General features: G+C 50.3%; 1 protein-coding gene across 1 annotated transcript in view; it reads left to right on the forward strand.

The window, feature by feature from the left end:
- The first annotated feature begins 569 nt into the window (after window positions 1-569).
- LZTS1 (leucine zipper tumor suppressor 1) overlaps window positions 570-16,120 on the forward strand; it is a 58,558-nt gene continuing 43,007 nt past the window's right edge. The window contains exon 1 of the mRNA XM_050801847.1: window positions 570-812. The gene's annotated coding sequence lies outside the window, so the exon portion shown is untranslated. The remainder of the gene's footprint in view (window positions 813-16,120) is intronic.

Consider the following 16,120-nt stretch of genomic DNA (forward strand, 5'->3'; position numbering starts at 1 on the left):
GTTTTGGAAGTGGGAGTCTCGATGCTCTGGACTCGAGTCTGTAATCCCGGTGTGGTGTGCAATGCCCCTCACTTGGGTGCTAGTCCAGTCCTTGAACAAAACACACGCCCTTTAGTGCGAGTCGGGAGTGGGAGAGACGGTATTAGGAAAAAGAAACTGGCGAGTAAGAGGAAGGGGTAATGAAGAATGGGGAACATACAGAGAACGAGAGACGGAATGGATTTAAAAAAAAAAACTGGAGTAAGAATTTCAGGTAATGAAAGGGAAAAAAGGATGCGTAAAGAGCAAGACAGGAACAATCGGAGAAAGGGGGCCAGGCAAGAAAGGAAGACCGAGGGGGCAGGTCGCCCGATGGGGCTGATGGAAGTGAGAGCAGAGAGACCGGACCGGGGACCCCGCGCAGGCCGCGGGCGCGAAGGAGCAGCGAGGTCGCCGGCAGCCCCAGCTGTCAGCCCGGAACAAAGGCCGCCGAGCGGCACAAACCAGGCTGCCGGCAGCTCGCTGCCAATCAGCGGTGCCGGCGCTGGCCCCGCCCCGGGCCGGCCCCGCCCCGCCCCGCCCCGCCCCGCCCAGGCTCCGGGACCCGCGCAGAGGCCGGCGCGCCTGGAGCTGGCGGGTTGGCAGCGGCCGGGCGGGGAGGCCGAAAGTTTCTCTGCCTGCCTCGGCCGGCGAGTAGGAGCCGGGAGCTGCATCCCGCGCGGTGGGACCGGCCCGGCCCGCTCAGCAGCTCTGGAAAAAGAGAGACGAGAACACACCGGGAAACACTGGGAAAAAAAAAAAAATCTCAAGTGCGCCCGAGGCGCAGGGGGCAGGTAAGATGCGGTGGCCGGGGGTCTCCCCGCCCCTGGAGGGTCTGCTGCCCTGGCTGAGGGAAAACTGGCTCCCCGTGCCGGGCTGGCCCGTCCGTGCGTCCGCGCGTCCGTCCGTCTTTGTCTGTCTGTGTCCGTGGCTGTCGAGGTGTCTTTGTCTCCGCGTGGAGCTGTCAGGGTCTCCCCTCTGCAGGGTGGGCGCCGCTGCTCCGGCCCGGCCCGGAGGAGGTGACTGAAGGTGCGTCCGTCCTCCTGTCTTTGTCTCCGTGTCTCCTGCAGACGGGGCTCGTCCATTTCCAGCCCCGATGCTGATCCTGGCGGGGACGTCAGTGTTAGGTGACACTGGTGTCGGAGGTGAAGAAGTGGGACGTGGGGACGCGAGGCCGCAGGAGCAGGGGCCGCAGGAAGAAGGTCCGGCGGTCGCGCCGGGCCGCTGAACTTCGCTGCCTGGAACTTTGCGGATAAGCTGTGTCCACACCGGTGGGGAGGACATCGGTGCGATGCAGCGAGATATTTCAAAGGTTTACCTCAAGGAATAAGTCATACGGGGGGAGACGGTTAGAGAGGACGGTGGTATATCGGAGTGTCTAAGTGGTTCCCTGGGGCTACAGGTTCCTGGGGTCGGTCCTGGGTGTGCAATTCAGGAATTTAGTCAAAGCACCACGCACACACAGAGCACCACACTAACTTCACTTCTTCCACCGCCACCCTAGGCAGCCAGACCTCACCCCTCCACCCTGCTACAGCCTTTGCTCTGGCTGGAGAGGCTTCAGAGGTCGCAGCTCGGCAGCAACAGGCACCCCCGAGACACCAAGGGCCAGGTGATGTTTCTCTTTCCTGCTCCAAGTGGAAAGGTTTGAACTGTGGAGCAAATGAGTGTTGTGCTCGCCCACGAGTATGTCAGGCCTGGGAAAGTGCTCCAGACTTGTTAGCTTCGCAGTCCTCAATTTCCCAGGAATGAGAAGTGCTTAGGGATCTGGCCTCCTAAAGCGTTTCCTGTCTGGCTTATTCCCTCCACACCGTCCCGCTGCCGTCAGTCTCTCTGCTCTCTGGTCCTGGGCGCTGGGAAACTACTGAGGAGGCACTGAGTTCTGGACCGTGCTGGGCAGGCGCTGCTCCTAATAAGGATCCCACACTCTGCTGGAAGTGCAGCCTAATAGGAGTGCTGGGAGCCCAGGAGCCCAGCCACAAAGAGATGAGCTATCTGCTTGGCAGTTCCTGCACCAAGACCCTGAGAAGAGTCTGCGGGCAAGAGGGTGTTTGTAACCTGAGCTTTCTCTAAGTTCAAAAACAATTTTCAGCAGGCATCCAGAGGGAGTATGGAGGTGTCTGAAGAGTGTGCGCATATGGGTATTAGAGATAGCATTTACAGAGGGGAAAGGTGTTTATGTTTAAGAGTGGAATGGAACATAGTCTGTGGGTAGGAGTCTGCGGGCAGAGAGCATACAGGCTAATCAGGCGTGGCGTTACACCTTGTATTTATCCAGCGCTTTTCTTTGGAGGCGCTTTCTGCTCATCATAGACGTTATCTCATATGTTATCTCCTTTATCCTCACAACATAACTACCAGGTTGGCCCGGTGGGCTCTCCGTGCCTGCCAGTGAAGAAGCGGAGGCATCAGAAGGGAAAGGCATTCCCTGAGGTCCTACAGCTAATGGGAGGGAGCAACTGGAAGTCCTAGTAAGAGGTCTCAGCTGGGTGGATGTGAGTGTGCGGCGCTCAATCTGCTTAAGAAGAGAAGAAAACTAGTAGAAAAAGAAAGGGCATCTCTGTGGATGTCTATATGCAAGCAAAAGGGAGGATGGGACATTTGATGTGCTGAAGATGGTTGTTATTTAACATTTATAGCAGCGACTGTGTGTTTCACGAAGTAAACCTGTCTCAGCAATTCAGCTTGTCTGCAGGAAGTGCCCCCAACTGTGTGTGCCTGGGTCGATGTGGGACAGGGGTGCTATCATAGAAGGAGTGCTGCTGTGTGGGGTGTGCTGGGGAAAGCCAGTGCTTTGGGAGTGTGTGAGGGAAAGATGTGCCATTCAGTTTGGAGAAGCCGTGGGTCAGCGTGTATAGCAAAGCTATACATGGGCTCCAGACGTACATAAATGGCTTTCTAATCCTGAAAACTTATTTATATGCCTTGCGCTTATTCAACATTCATTTCATAAATATTCATTGGGTGCCTACCAAATGCAGGGCTCTGGGCTAGGCAGTGAGGCTAGGAAGATGAATAATGTAATGATGACAAACCTATATGGGTAAGCACCTTATAGACTAGTGTAATGGATAATAGCGTAACACTTAATACCAACCACTAAATACACTGTGTGCCCGGGACTTTTTATTCATTATCTCATTTAATTTTCACTGCAGCCCTGCAGGGTATGTATAATTATCAGATGAGGAGAGTTAGGTAATTTAGCCAGGCTACAAAACCGAGGGGCAGGGATTTGAGATCAGCTTAGTAAGGTTCTGGACCCTGGCTCTGTCCATGTTATTCTGTTACCTTTGAACATAGGAACACTGTTTCTTCTACGTAAAATATTCCTGCCTGGTCTCTCTACCTTCTCCACTTAACTGGCTCCCAATTTCTTGCTCAGTCACCCAGGCTGGAGTGAAGTGGTGCGATCTTGGCTCACTGCAACCTCCACCTGTCGGGTTCAAGCAATTCTCCTGCCTCAGCCTCCCAAGTAGCTGGGACTACAGGCACCTGCCACCACACCTGGGTAATTTTTTGTATTTTTAATAGAGATGGGGTTTTGCCATGCTGCTCAGGCTGGTCTTGAACTCCTTACCTCAAGTGATCCATTGGCCTCAGCCTCCCAAAGTGTTGGGATTACAAGCATGAGCCACCACGCCCAGCCCCATTGTGGGTTTTAACCATAGGGATCAACTCCTCCAAGAAAGTTTCCCCTATTTTTTCCTTAATTCTGGGTCAGGTACCTTCCTCGGAGTCCCTACCGTCATATCAGTATATTATAGCATTTACCCACTGGCTCCTGAGAAGTCTACAAAATTCCTAGAAGCAGAGATTGCGTCGTGAGTTCCGAGCTCAAAATACAGTGTTGGCTTTCTGTAGATACTATGAGTACGCCCTTAGTAAATGCTTGTTTAATAAGGTGAGGGGAAAGAGGAGAGCTCTCAGAGACCTTTGGCAGGAGCACTGTTCCCAACAGTAGATTTCTGCATGGGTGCCCTTTGCTAGAGTGGCCACTGACTTTCCTTCCTCTGTTACTGGGCCAGCTCCTTCAAGACCTCTCCCTAGATGGGGCCATCTCAGGCCCCACCAACAGTTCGGGGAGCCTGAGGGAACCCTCGCCCCCACCTACTCTATCTCCAGGTAATCAACCCACAAACACAGTTGTAGAAGGGGAGGTTCTAGGTGTGACCTAGACCTGGGGTTTTAAATCCTGCACTTGGAGCCCCAGGGGCCAGATGGTTCCAGGGCAGAGATGTTTCTGGGATTTTGCCAACAAAGAAGTATCCAACTGCCTGGGGAATCTTGAGGTGATTTACATATTAGCTCTTTGAGTTTGCTGTTGAATAGATCTTTGTGCTGCTACAGTTTGAAGCCTGAAATGGACACTCCTAGACTTGCAGTGGAGAGTGTGAATTGCTACCATGTTTGGGGAGGTAATCTGGCCATGATTTCTCCAAGGCCACGCGGTCAGATGATTGTCCTCCCATGCCCTTTCCATCGCCCTGTTATTTCTCATATTGGAATTACAACCTGTGTTCTCGGGGGTCCACGGTAAGTTTTCCTTTTAAAGATCATTGATCAAGTTTGAAAAACGCTGCATTTCACTATTTATTAAAGGTCTTATCCGTGTGAGGTGCCAGGGAGTGGGGAACAACAGCCAAAAAGACGAAATAAATAATGCTTTGAGACTAAAGTTTGTGATGACGGTTGGGAAGAAGAATTGGCACACGTAAACAATGACAAGTAAGTTGAAAACTGGATTGCATTAGGTTGGTGCAAAAGTAATTGGTGGTTTTTGCAATCAAAATACTAACTTTGAATACAGCAGTTTCTCAGTTTCTCAGCAGGAGGCAGGTGAGCCAGAACCTTCCTTACCAGGGAGGAGGTAGCCGTGAACTGAATCTCGAAGTTGAACCTGAGGAGGGTAGGAAGGGAGTCAGCGAAGCAGAAGTCAAGTTCACGGCTCCAAGATACAAGCTGAGAGCTGAGGAGACAGGGCTCTCTCTTCCAAGAACCCTAGCCAGGGCCTGTTGCCTCCTTATGCCAGGTTTGGCCAGCCACCCAGACCAAACAGAGGTGGTGCATAAGAAATGGGAGGTTTTCAACCTCTCACCTCTCACCACTGCCTCCAGCCAGTGTGCAGATTAGCCTCCAGATCCCCTCCTCTAAGGATTGGAGAAGTTGATGGGGATGTGTCAGCTACAGTTGGGCATAGCTGGTGAGCTTACGGCTAGTTAGCTCCCTTTACCATTTGGCAAAGCCTGCTGCGTTGCTGCAGTTTCCATCCTGTGTCTCTCCCGCTGGTTTTTTGTTTGTTTCTTTATTTTTTAGAGACAAGATCTTGCTCTTTCTCTCAGGATGGAGTGCAGTGATGTGATCACGGCTCAGCTCACTGCAATCTTGACCTTCTAAGCTCAAGTGATCCCCAATCCTCCCTCCTCAGACTCCCGAGTAGCTGGGACCACAAGCGAGTACCAATACACCCGGCTAATTGTTTTTAATTTTTACAGAGATAGGGTCCCACTATGTCACTCAGGCTGGTCTTGAACTCCTGGCCTCAAGTGATCCTCCCACTTTGGCTTCCCAGTGTTGGGATTCTAGGTGTGAGCCACCGCACCCAGTAATTCAATTACTGTAATTCAAGCATGAGGAGGGCATTTGAATCTTCTTCACTTTTTCCATGCTCTCTTCACCCCCCATCTGCCTTTTCTCTAAGTGCTTGTGATGCATATATGTTAAGTTCAATAAAATAAACTAGAGCCTGGCGCGATGGCTCATGCCTATAATCCCAGCAATTTAGGAGGCTGAGGTGAGCCGATCACCAGAGGTCAGGAATTCCAGACGAGCCTGGCCAACATGGCGAAACCCCATCTCTACTACAAATACAAAAAATTAGCTGGGCATGGTGTTGCACACTTGTAGTCCCAGCTACCCAGGAGGCTGAGACAGGGGAATTGCTTGAACCCGGGAGGCAGAGGTTGCAGTGAGCCGAGATCGCGCCACTGCACTGCAGCCTGGGCTACAAAGCGAGACTCTGTCTCAAAACAAACAAACAAACAAAAACCCACAATAGACTAGGATGTAGCTAGGACAATGGAATGTCTACTTGGGATTTGCTTTAGGGAATGAAAATTTGTCATATATCAGTTCTTTCTTTATAGCTTGTCAATTCAAAAGGTTTAGTCCACTCCACATTGAAATTAGAACAAATATTGCCTCCACAGAATTTGAATTAATGACATTTCATTGGAATACCAAACTTAATTACATAATATATTTCAGAGAGAGCTTCACACTCTTGCTTCCTGCTGGACACTGACTTCCGCCATCCCTAGACTTCCTTAATAATGATTTCAATAGCGCTTTTTACTTGTATAGGACTTTACACTGTAAAAAGGGGAATAAAATTATTATTATTATTATTTACACCTCACAACAACTCTGTGAGAAGATTCCTTTTGCCATTTGACAGATGAGGAAACCCAGTGTACCTTTGAAGGCTGAAGGAGGGCTGGGCACAGTAGCTCATGCTTATAATCCTAGCGCTTTGGGAGACCGAGGCAGGCTTATCATTTGAGGTCAGGAGTTCAAGACCAGCCTGGCCACCATGATGAAGCCCTGTCTATACTAAAAGTACAAAAATTAGCCAGATGTGGTGCTGCACGCCTGTAGTTCCAGCTACTTGGGAGGCTGAGACAGGAGAATCTCTTGAACCCGGGAGGTGGAGTTTGTAGTGAGTGGAGATCATGTTGCTGCACTCTAGCCCGGGCGACAGAACAAGACTTTGTCTCATAAATAAATAAATAAATAAATAAACAAATAAATAAAAGAAAGGTGAAGGAGTTTATGCAAGATTTTTAAGAAGAATGCTGAGATTTGAACACCAGCTGTTCTGATTCTCAATCTTGGGCTATAACTATTAAGTCATTGCGATTCACTAATTAAATGGATTTAGGCTCATCAAATTGTTGGTGTTTAATATGCAAGAAAAAGAGATTTTTAAAATTATAAGAATGCAGTTACTTTCACATTTATTGTAATTCAAGCATGAGGAGGGCATTTGAATCTTCTTCACTTTTTCTGTGCTCTCTTCAGCCCCCATCTCCCTTTCTTCTAAGTGCTTGTGATGCGTATATGTTAAGTTCAATAAACAATAAACTAGAGCCTGGCGCGATGGCTCATGCCTATAATCCCGGCAATTTAGGAGGCCAAGGTGAGCCGATCACCAGAGGTCAGGAGTTCCAGACGAGCCTGGCCAACATGGCGAAACCCCATCTCTACTACAAATACAAAAAATTAGCTGGGCATGCTGTTGCACGCTTGTAGTCCCAGCAACCCAGGAGACTGAGGGAGGAGAATCACTTGAACCCGGGAGACAGAGGTTGCAGTGAGCCGAGATCGCGCCATTGCACTGCAGCCTGGGCTGCAAAGGGAGACACTGTCTCAAAACAAACAAACAAACAAACAAACAAAAACCCACAATAAACTAGGATGTAGCTAGGATAATGGAATGTCTACTTGGGATTTGCTTTAGGGAATGAAAATTATCATGTATCAGTTCTTTCTTTATAGCTTGTCAATTCAAAAGGTTTAGTCCACTCCACGTTGAAATTAGAACAAATATTGCCTCCACAGAATTTGAATTAACGACATTTCATTGGAATGCCAACCTTAATTGCATAATATATTTCAGTGTTTCCACCTTGTCTGTGAGCAAGTTAGTTCTGAACTAAAATGGGATAGCAGTCTCTTCACTGGTAGCTCAACAGTGTGTGGAAACCAGACTTCAGGGGTAATCACACATGGAGGCTGCCCCCAGGTGAGAAGAGAATTGGATGGAGCATCGTGGGAAGGAGAAGAGTGAAGGGAGGCGGAAGATGGAGACAGAAGACAAGCAGAGAGGGAATGTGTGTGTTAGCCAACAGCTAAAGCTAATTGTTCTAATCAATCCAGCAGAGAGGTGATTTTTCTTACTAAGTGACAGGCCAAATTGGTGTCTGAACAGATGTGATGTGGGTTGCATCCAGCACCTGGAACAAAGACAGCAAAGAGCTGCCTCATGGAGATCGCCAATAGAAGTGCTTCATGTCAGTTAATCATTGTGTGAGAAGATAGGGCTGCCTTCAGGCCAGTGCCAGAGCCCAGGCACACACACCTGCACACACGCGTGCACGCACACGCACATTCATCCATTTCATTCATCCACTCTCATCGTCTCTCCCTCTGAGACATGCTTTCTTGTGATACCCAAACTCACAAGCCCATGTACATGACATTACACAAATCTTCAGAGACTCCCAAGATGTCAGGACCCAGGAGATCCACACCTCTGCCTACCTGTGGCATGGTCTGAGGTGAGCTCAGACAGCCCCTCCCTGATGCCATGCCCGGGGTAGTCTTTGGGCAGCCACGAGCCCATCAGAGTTACAGACACTCTGTAGGAAGAGGATGGACCAGTCTAGGTGAGACGTTCAGCCTGAGCGGGGTACAAGAACTGGGGCCCCTCAAGGAGGTTGAAAGTGGAGGTGAGATGGGGTTGGGAGTGGGCATTGTTCTCAAACCCTCCCATTCCTGTGCATGAATCTGACTTCACGGAATAACCTGTCGGGTGGCTGAGGCCATCCCTGCCCAGGGCAGGGCCGTGCACTTGGCTCCCTGACCTGTTGGCTTGGGGGGCATTTTCACTCTTCTTGCTGCTGCAAAGCCATTTGCTGCTAAATCACCCTCCTCTTGGCACCCTGGACTGCTAAATTGGTCTCAACTTGCTGTACTTCCACCCACCACCTTAGTCATTATTCGCTGGCAGCATTCAGAGAGTGGGTGTAAAGCAGCCGAACATTATATTCCTGCTGTAAAGAGAGAGAATTGAGTATAGACATGCAAGGAGAGGGGAGAGAGGGAAGGAGGGAAGACAGCATGAAGGAGGCAGGGAAACAAGGCCTGGGGTTTGCCAGTACCTTTCCCTGCTGACCCCAGTGACACTGGATTGGGGGGGCGTTATCGGTGAGCGGGTCCTGGCTTAGTGGGAGAAGACAGAGGGGTCCACCTGCTACTGAGTGACTTCCCACCCCTGGTCTGGAGGCAGGAAAGGACATTAGCCATGGGAAGAGAAGGGTTCTGCCCTCCGTGAACTCCCTGTTCCTTGAATTCTGCAGCATACAACGTACTTGTCACTCCCATTTGAGCACTTGTTCCCGTGTATTCGTATTTAGCTTTTTATCTCTATCCTCTCTCCCAGCATAGATTATAAGGCCCTTGAAAGAGAAAGCGTGTCTCCACATCTGATACATAGCACCAGGACCTGGGGATGCTCTAGGGCTCGGTCTCAAATGGCTGAGATGGATGGCACTAAGGCCCACAGTGCTTCTTTCTACCCAGCCACTTCAGATCTCAATGTGCCACTCAAGGGCTACAGAAATTGGAAAGCCAGGCAGGCAAAAGGAGACGGAATTGCAAGGGAAACTACAGGGCTTGGTCTGCAATGTCAGTGGGTAGCTCCAAGGAGGGAAAGGGTTACACTGCAGAACAGACCAGCCAGGAAAGCAGAAACTTAAGAGACCTGCGGTCCTCGTGCAGAAGGCTCGGGGTGATCTCCACCTGGCACACGGGCTCTACTGATAGCTCATCTAATGCCCAGTGCCCAGGCATGGTGCCGGGGCTAGCAGGAGGTAGGAAGCAGAATCGGTTCTCACATCAGGCAGCAGTGACAGCGTCAGGCAGGGCAGACTGACCTTGACAGGAGGCTCTCTGAGTCACTGATAACATTTGTTTAGGCACCCAGGGAGAGGTTAGAAAGCATGCCATCCTAAGCAGGCTTGGGACCTGTTGGGGCCCTCAACCCAGGCTCCTTGCCTCCCACACTCTGCTTGGGGGAGATAATAGGAAAATGCCAAGAACAGAAGCCTCCCCAGCTAGGGAGGCGGGGAGATATGGGGATGAGCCCTGAGGGATATGGGGATGAGCCCTGAGGCTGCCCTTGACCTTCCAGAGAGGCACCCCCATGCCTGGTGTCTGTAGGTACCTGTGTGGGGTCTGCCCTTCCCTCTGTCTCCCATGATCAATGGCAGCAGAGGTCCAAAAGGACAATCAGCACACTCAGGGTAGCTTCCCTTATTTATTGCAACCTTCAGACACTCCAGTTTCAGCTCTTCCCTGCTCCCCGCCACCGCAAAGGGCATTTCCTCAGTGCAAGGGGAGGAGGGAGGGGAAGCATGGACTGAACAGCACTCACCTCTTGAGGAGACAGCCTCCCCCTCCTTGCCTATCAAATTCCCCCAGCCCCAACGCCTCCGTGGCGCCAGCAGACAAACCACACTGCAGGCAGGTGGGGAAAACAAGAGGAGCCAGGCGGAGCCCCCAGCCTCCACCTGCACTGTAAAGCGAGCCAGCCCCTGAAGGAGGCCTGGGAAGGACTCCCCAGCTGCCTTCGGCTCCTCCCCTTGCCAGGCCCGCAGCTGGCCCCGCTCAAAGGCTCTGCAGCCGGCTGGTGGCTGGTGGGGCAGGTGTGGGCAGAATGTGTGTCTATTCCCAAGACAGGATTTCTTCATCTATCAAACTAGAAGCACCAGACATTTGGCTTCTCTGGGCTTCTACCAGTACCTCAGACATCTGTTGACTTAGAAACTTTTTCTTGATGTTGGACTTACTTCTATACTAGAGCCACAGACAGGACTTCCAACTCTAGGGTCCTAAGATTTGTCGGGACACAAAAGAGCCTGTGCTGAAAAAACTTCAGATACTCTACATGCAAACACAACTCTTCAGGGTTGAAAGGATGCTTAAAAACCACTCTATCCACATCCTCTCCCTGTCTCCCCTACACACACACATACAAGTACTCACTGCCAAGAACTTTTATATCATACCCCAGGAACCCAGTTCTTTCCATTTTCTTTTTTCTTTTTCTTTTTTTTTTCATTTATTTATTTATTTATTTAGGCTTTTTGAGGCAGAGTCATGCTCTGTTGTCCAGGCTGGAGTGCATGGTGCAACCCATGCTTGTTGCAGCCTCGAATTCCTAGACTCAAGTGGTCCTCCCACGTCAGCCTCCCAGGTAGCTGGGACCACAGGTGGGCATCACCATACCTGGCCCATTTTAAAATTTGTTTGTGGAGATGAGGTTTTGCTACGTCACTCAGGCTGGTTTTGAACTCCTGGCTTCAAGAAATCTCCCTAGGCTCAACCTCCCAAAGTGCTGGGATTATAGGTGGGAGCCACCGCCCCCCATCTCTTTCTGTTTCAACTCCATCCTTTTAAAGTCACAGAAGGTTAGTTCATGTCCGGCCCTGTGCTACCCTCAGGAGCAAGATGAGCAACCACAGACCCTGCCACAACGAGTCACTTGTCCGGTATTGGGGGTGAGACAGCACATCCAGAAAAACATCATTCTACACAACAGAATCAGCACCGAGTGTTCATGGAAGATACAGAGCTGGAGAAGAGCCCCGAGGGCTGCGTGTGATTTCCAGGCAGACGAAGTGGAGGGGTGGCCAAGATAGGGAAGAGCAGGTGGTGGGGAAAGAAACGTTTCTAGAAAGGCACGCTGGAGTCAGATTGAGGAGGCCCTTGCATACCCACCTTGCATATTCGGCTGGAGACAGTGCATGCTATTTGGTAGACAGCAGGGAACCACTGAAGTCAGAGGCAGAGGGGCGGCCTAGAGCAGACTCTGGTTTTAGAAAGTGAATCTAGCAATGGAATATAGAACAGATTCAAGGGTGGGGAGACTTCTTTCTAGAAATACCATTATTAGAATACCCATGTTCATGTCATATCTCCTAGTTGATAGCACAGGTTCCCAGAGACCTCTTGTAGCCGGGGAATATTTGGGGTGACCAAGGCTTCAAAGAGAGAGAAGTTCCTAATCCAAGGTCAAGATGTTGGGCCCAGGATTATTTATTTAATGGGACGGATGGATAATACCTCCTTGCTTTGGACCTGAACGAAAGCACAGAGGGCTTTTGTTTTTTATATAGATGAAGACATAGAGGCCCAGAGAGGGGAGGGGACTTTCTCAGGGTCCCATGTCTGAGGGACAGGACAGAGCCAGGATCGATGGTCCACATCAGGGCTCTTTCTACGAACGTGCTGTGGGGTCGGTGGATGAGGACTGAAGAGCCAGCAGAATTCATCAGACCCTCAGACCTCAATGGTAGGCAGATTTGCCCAGGGGCCATACGAGAACACAGCAATAGAAAGAGGCTTTCAATCTTGGTAGATTTTTCTCCCTACCCCGGTCAAAGGAGCCCTTGGACTTTTGTGACAGCTGATACAGCGCTCTGTATTTTTCTTGCCACTCTTCTGTCTTGTTTCGCTGAGTGCTGGAGGCATCTTATTTCCGTCTGTTCCTCTGCCTTTTCTGTCCTCAGGGTTCTGTGACAGCAAAGGCTGTGCTGGTCGCAGTTGCTAACAGTCGGTACTTTCAAAACTGAAAAGCAAGTTCTCTGCCTGTCTCATATGTGCACAGCTTAAGCCAAACCCAAACAAAACAGAAGGGTTGCTGGGTGCCAGTCAGCAGGGCTAGCCACCCATAGAGCGACAGCACGTAGGGAGAGATTTCCAGACAGGAGGCAGATGTGTGTCCTAATGCCAGGTGGGATGTCAGTGACAGGGCAGAAGAGGTGGCACATCCCTCAATCTCAGACACACTGGATGCCAGGGGTCCCTCTGCCTACTGCCATGAGACTCTCAGAACAGCATCTCCCACCTTCCTCTGGAAGATTCCTCAGCCTGGTACCCGCTCAGGCGTTTTCATCTTGCCTTCTAAAAACCCGGCGAGCCAAGGGAGGGGACAAAGCTGTAGCAGTGTCCCATGAGGTTTCCAGAGAGGGGACCCCTGGAGGCAGAGCCTTCCTCAGGAAACACCTCCACCCATGTCAGCCTCCCCTGGTCTCCCAGAGGAGCTCACCCTCACCTGGCTGGCAGTCTCAGAAGCAGGTTGGAGAGAGCAGGTAAGTTCTAAAGACAAGGCATGAGGTTTTTCCTGTGAGCTCATCCTGAGGCCCAGTTTGGGAGTGGACGGTGGAAAAAAACATGATTTTGGGAATCAGATAGATCAGTGTTCGTATCCTGGCTCAGCTACCTGTTAGCTGTGTGACATCAGACAAGTCACCTGGCCTCTCTGAGCCTCAATTTTCTCATGTGTAAAATATGTTAGAAATAGATAATTGGTGCTGCAAAGAAAAGTCAGCACGGAGACAGACGATCTCTCAGCAAGGCAATCTTTACTTTCTGCAGAAAGGGTGCTCAATGGCAGATGGAACAATGGCGAGAGACATCCTGGCTCTGCTACCTGTTAGCTGTGTGACATCAGGCAAGTCACTTGGCCTCTCTGAGCCTCAATTTTCTCATTTCTAAAATGTGTTGTGTCTCATGTAGAATTTTTATGAAAATTACGTGGCCAGTAGAAGTGAAAGCACATGAAGCATAGTAGAAGCTCAGTTAATATTAGTCTCACCCTCTTCCCCTCAGTTCCGAAGGGAGGAAACCATGCATGTGACTGAGTTGCCTGTGCAGGAGGTTTATGAGTGCTTGGTAGAGGCAGGTGTCCAGGGGGTCAGGGAGGGACAACTTTAGAGTCAGGTGGTGCTGGCTGTGGAGCTACCTCTTTATCCTGTTATGTGCTTACTCTGGCAAAGGGAGATGGTTTAATGGGAAACATTATGGGAAGGAGTCATTTGTACCTTGATAACTCTGGAGCTCCATCTATGTGGTCAATCTGACTGCGTTAAAATAGATTGAAAGCCTATGAAGTTATGTAGAACAGGTGGCTGTGACACCATTCAGTGTCCTGAGGTCAGGACTCAGCGCTGAAAGTGGGTGTCGTGCTCAGATTGACTTACACCAGATGTGCTGCAGGAGTAGGGGAAGTGAGGGGAGAAGGCTGGGAGGCCATCCAAGTCAGCTGGGCTTCTGTCCTCCCTCGGGAAGGACCCCACAATACCATCTCGAGCCCGTGCATGGGACGGACTTTAGGGGAGGGAGATTTCTCCCCACGGTCAGCAGCTGGACAGAAGTAGGGTTATTCTCCTTTCCTTTATTCCTTCCTCTTTCCTCCTTCCTCCTGCTTCAAAGCCAATGTCTTTCCCATCTGGATCATTTTCTGGATTATGTAGCACGTAAGGTCAGGAAAGGGAGAGAAAGAAAAACAAATAAAATGAAACTTCTCTCTTAGTTCAGTTTATGGGGGTTGTACACGTGGGAGAGGACATAGATCCGTCAGAGTCTCACATAGGAGAACGCAGAAGTCAAGTTAAATAGTCTAATTCTGCACTGGAAAATTGGAGAAATAGTTATTCTGCCTAAACGGTATCAAACTAGATGGGGGCAGCCTGGGTGGGCTGAGAAGAAGATGCTGGTGTTTTGGACATACATTCCCTACCAGGAATACATATACGAGTCCTCCTACGTGAAGCAGGCGTGCTGGCATTTAATGATTTAATGTACCTTCCAGGAGAGCTCCGCCTTGCCTTCCTTCTCCTCTTTGTCTTTTTCTTTCTTAAAGTGGAGGAAACTTTTCCCTGTTAATGCCGTGGCCCAGACAGTTGAGACACACAGCTACAGACAGTTGAGACACACAGCTATTAGGGCTCCGATCTGATGTTAAAACCTGCATCGTCAAAAGTCCAGCGATTTATCCATCCCCCCATCCAAGTCCTAAGCAGGCCCAACCCTGCTTAGTTTCCGAGATGAGATGACATCCGGCGTGTTCAGCGTGGTAGGGCCATAGACGGTTTCTCCTTTCTAACATGTTGGTATCTGCCGGGGAGAAGGCAGCGTCTCCACCAACACGGGGCTCGCGTGGCTTGTAGGAATGCCTAGGAGAGGGGATGCTGCGTTTGTTACTTGTGCCAGTTCAGTTGAGAGCTGTCTGGTTCTAGGACCAGGAGTGCTCCAGGAGATATCAAAGAGCTGCCTGGAACCGGGGGAGCCGTGGGACTTCCCCTCAGGCAGTCTCAGCCCTCCCCCTCGAAATTACGCCGTGGTGGGAACCTCCCACCTGTGGGATTGAGACACCGAGTTCAAAGGGCTGCCCTCTGCACAGTCCCAGGAACAGCTATTAAACTCCCACTTGACCTTGCTTTGGGGAGTCGGCAGCTGATGAGAGATGGGGAACTTGTTAAACTCAGGCAGCCTGGAATTAGGCCTCACTCGCATTGGCATAAAACGCTTTCAGGGAAGCCTGCCAAGAGTTGAAATCATGGTGCTGCGATAGGGTCCCTGCTTAATAAGCCTCCACCCGGGAGGGTCTTAGGGAGGTCCCAGGACAGAAGACAAGAGGAAGTGGCAACGCAAACCCAGAGCCCTCCCTGCTTTCCTGCCAGCAGCTGAGAACTGTGCTCCATTGCCTGACCCTGGGGCAGCAGAGGGACCAGGAGGTGGGTGGGGATCTACTGGCAGCTGCCAGTTTTGGATGTGGTTTAATTGCAGTGCTGGTCTCGGGGTCTTGCCCAGACCCGAGCTTCTGAGGGGGCAGGACAGAACTCCGCAGGAGGAGGTAGCAGGAGCCTGGCCCACTTCTAAGGATCAGGGAGGGCTCAGCCTTTGCAGGCAAATCTGTTTCCATACCCAATGATAGAAGGATGCCTCCAGAGGGGAGGGTCTGTCCTCAGGAAATGTTTCATCTGCTGGTTAGATCGGTGACTTCCAAGCACTTTAAGAGCAATTCCTGCAAACAATCGATACATGATTACGAATCTGTTTTTCTAAATCTAATCTCTAAAGCCCCCAAATGGCATTGTTGTGAGTTCTTTAGATAACGAGCCAGAAGAAATAGAACCCAGGGCCCTGCGAAGTTGGAGACAAATGTAAAAAGAGTTTGAGTCCCAGCAATCCCGCTGTGTCTTAAGTCACCAAGTCCCATATGTCTAAAAAAAAAAAAAAAAAACAAAAAAAACCAGCTGCTATTTTTAAGCTCTTAATTATATCTTCTTTTACAAATAAGATTTTACTCATTACTTACCAAAACCCAATGAGGTGGATACTACTTGTAGCTCCAGTTTACAGATAAGGAAATGGAAGTAGTGGCCCAAGACTTGGGGGAAGAGGATTAAATGAAGGGATTGCCTGAACCCAGAGGGAAGGGTTGGAAGACACAGGGGAGGCAGAGGAGGGGAGG

The sequence above is a fragment of the Macaca thibetana genome, chromosome 8 (assembly GCF_024542745.1).
Source record: "Macaca thibetana thibetana isolate TM-01 chromosome 8, ASM2454274v1, whole genome shotgun sequence".
In the NCBI taxonomy this organism is placed as follows: domain Eukaryota; kingdom Metazoa; phylum Chordata; class Mammalia; order Primates; family Cercopithecidae; genus Macaca; species Macaca thibetana.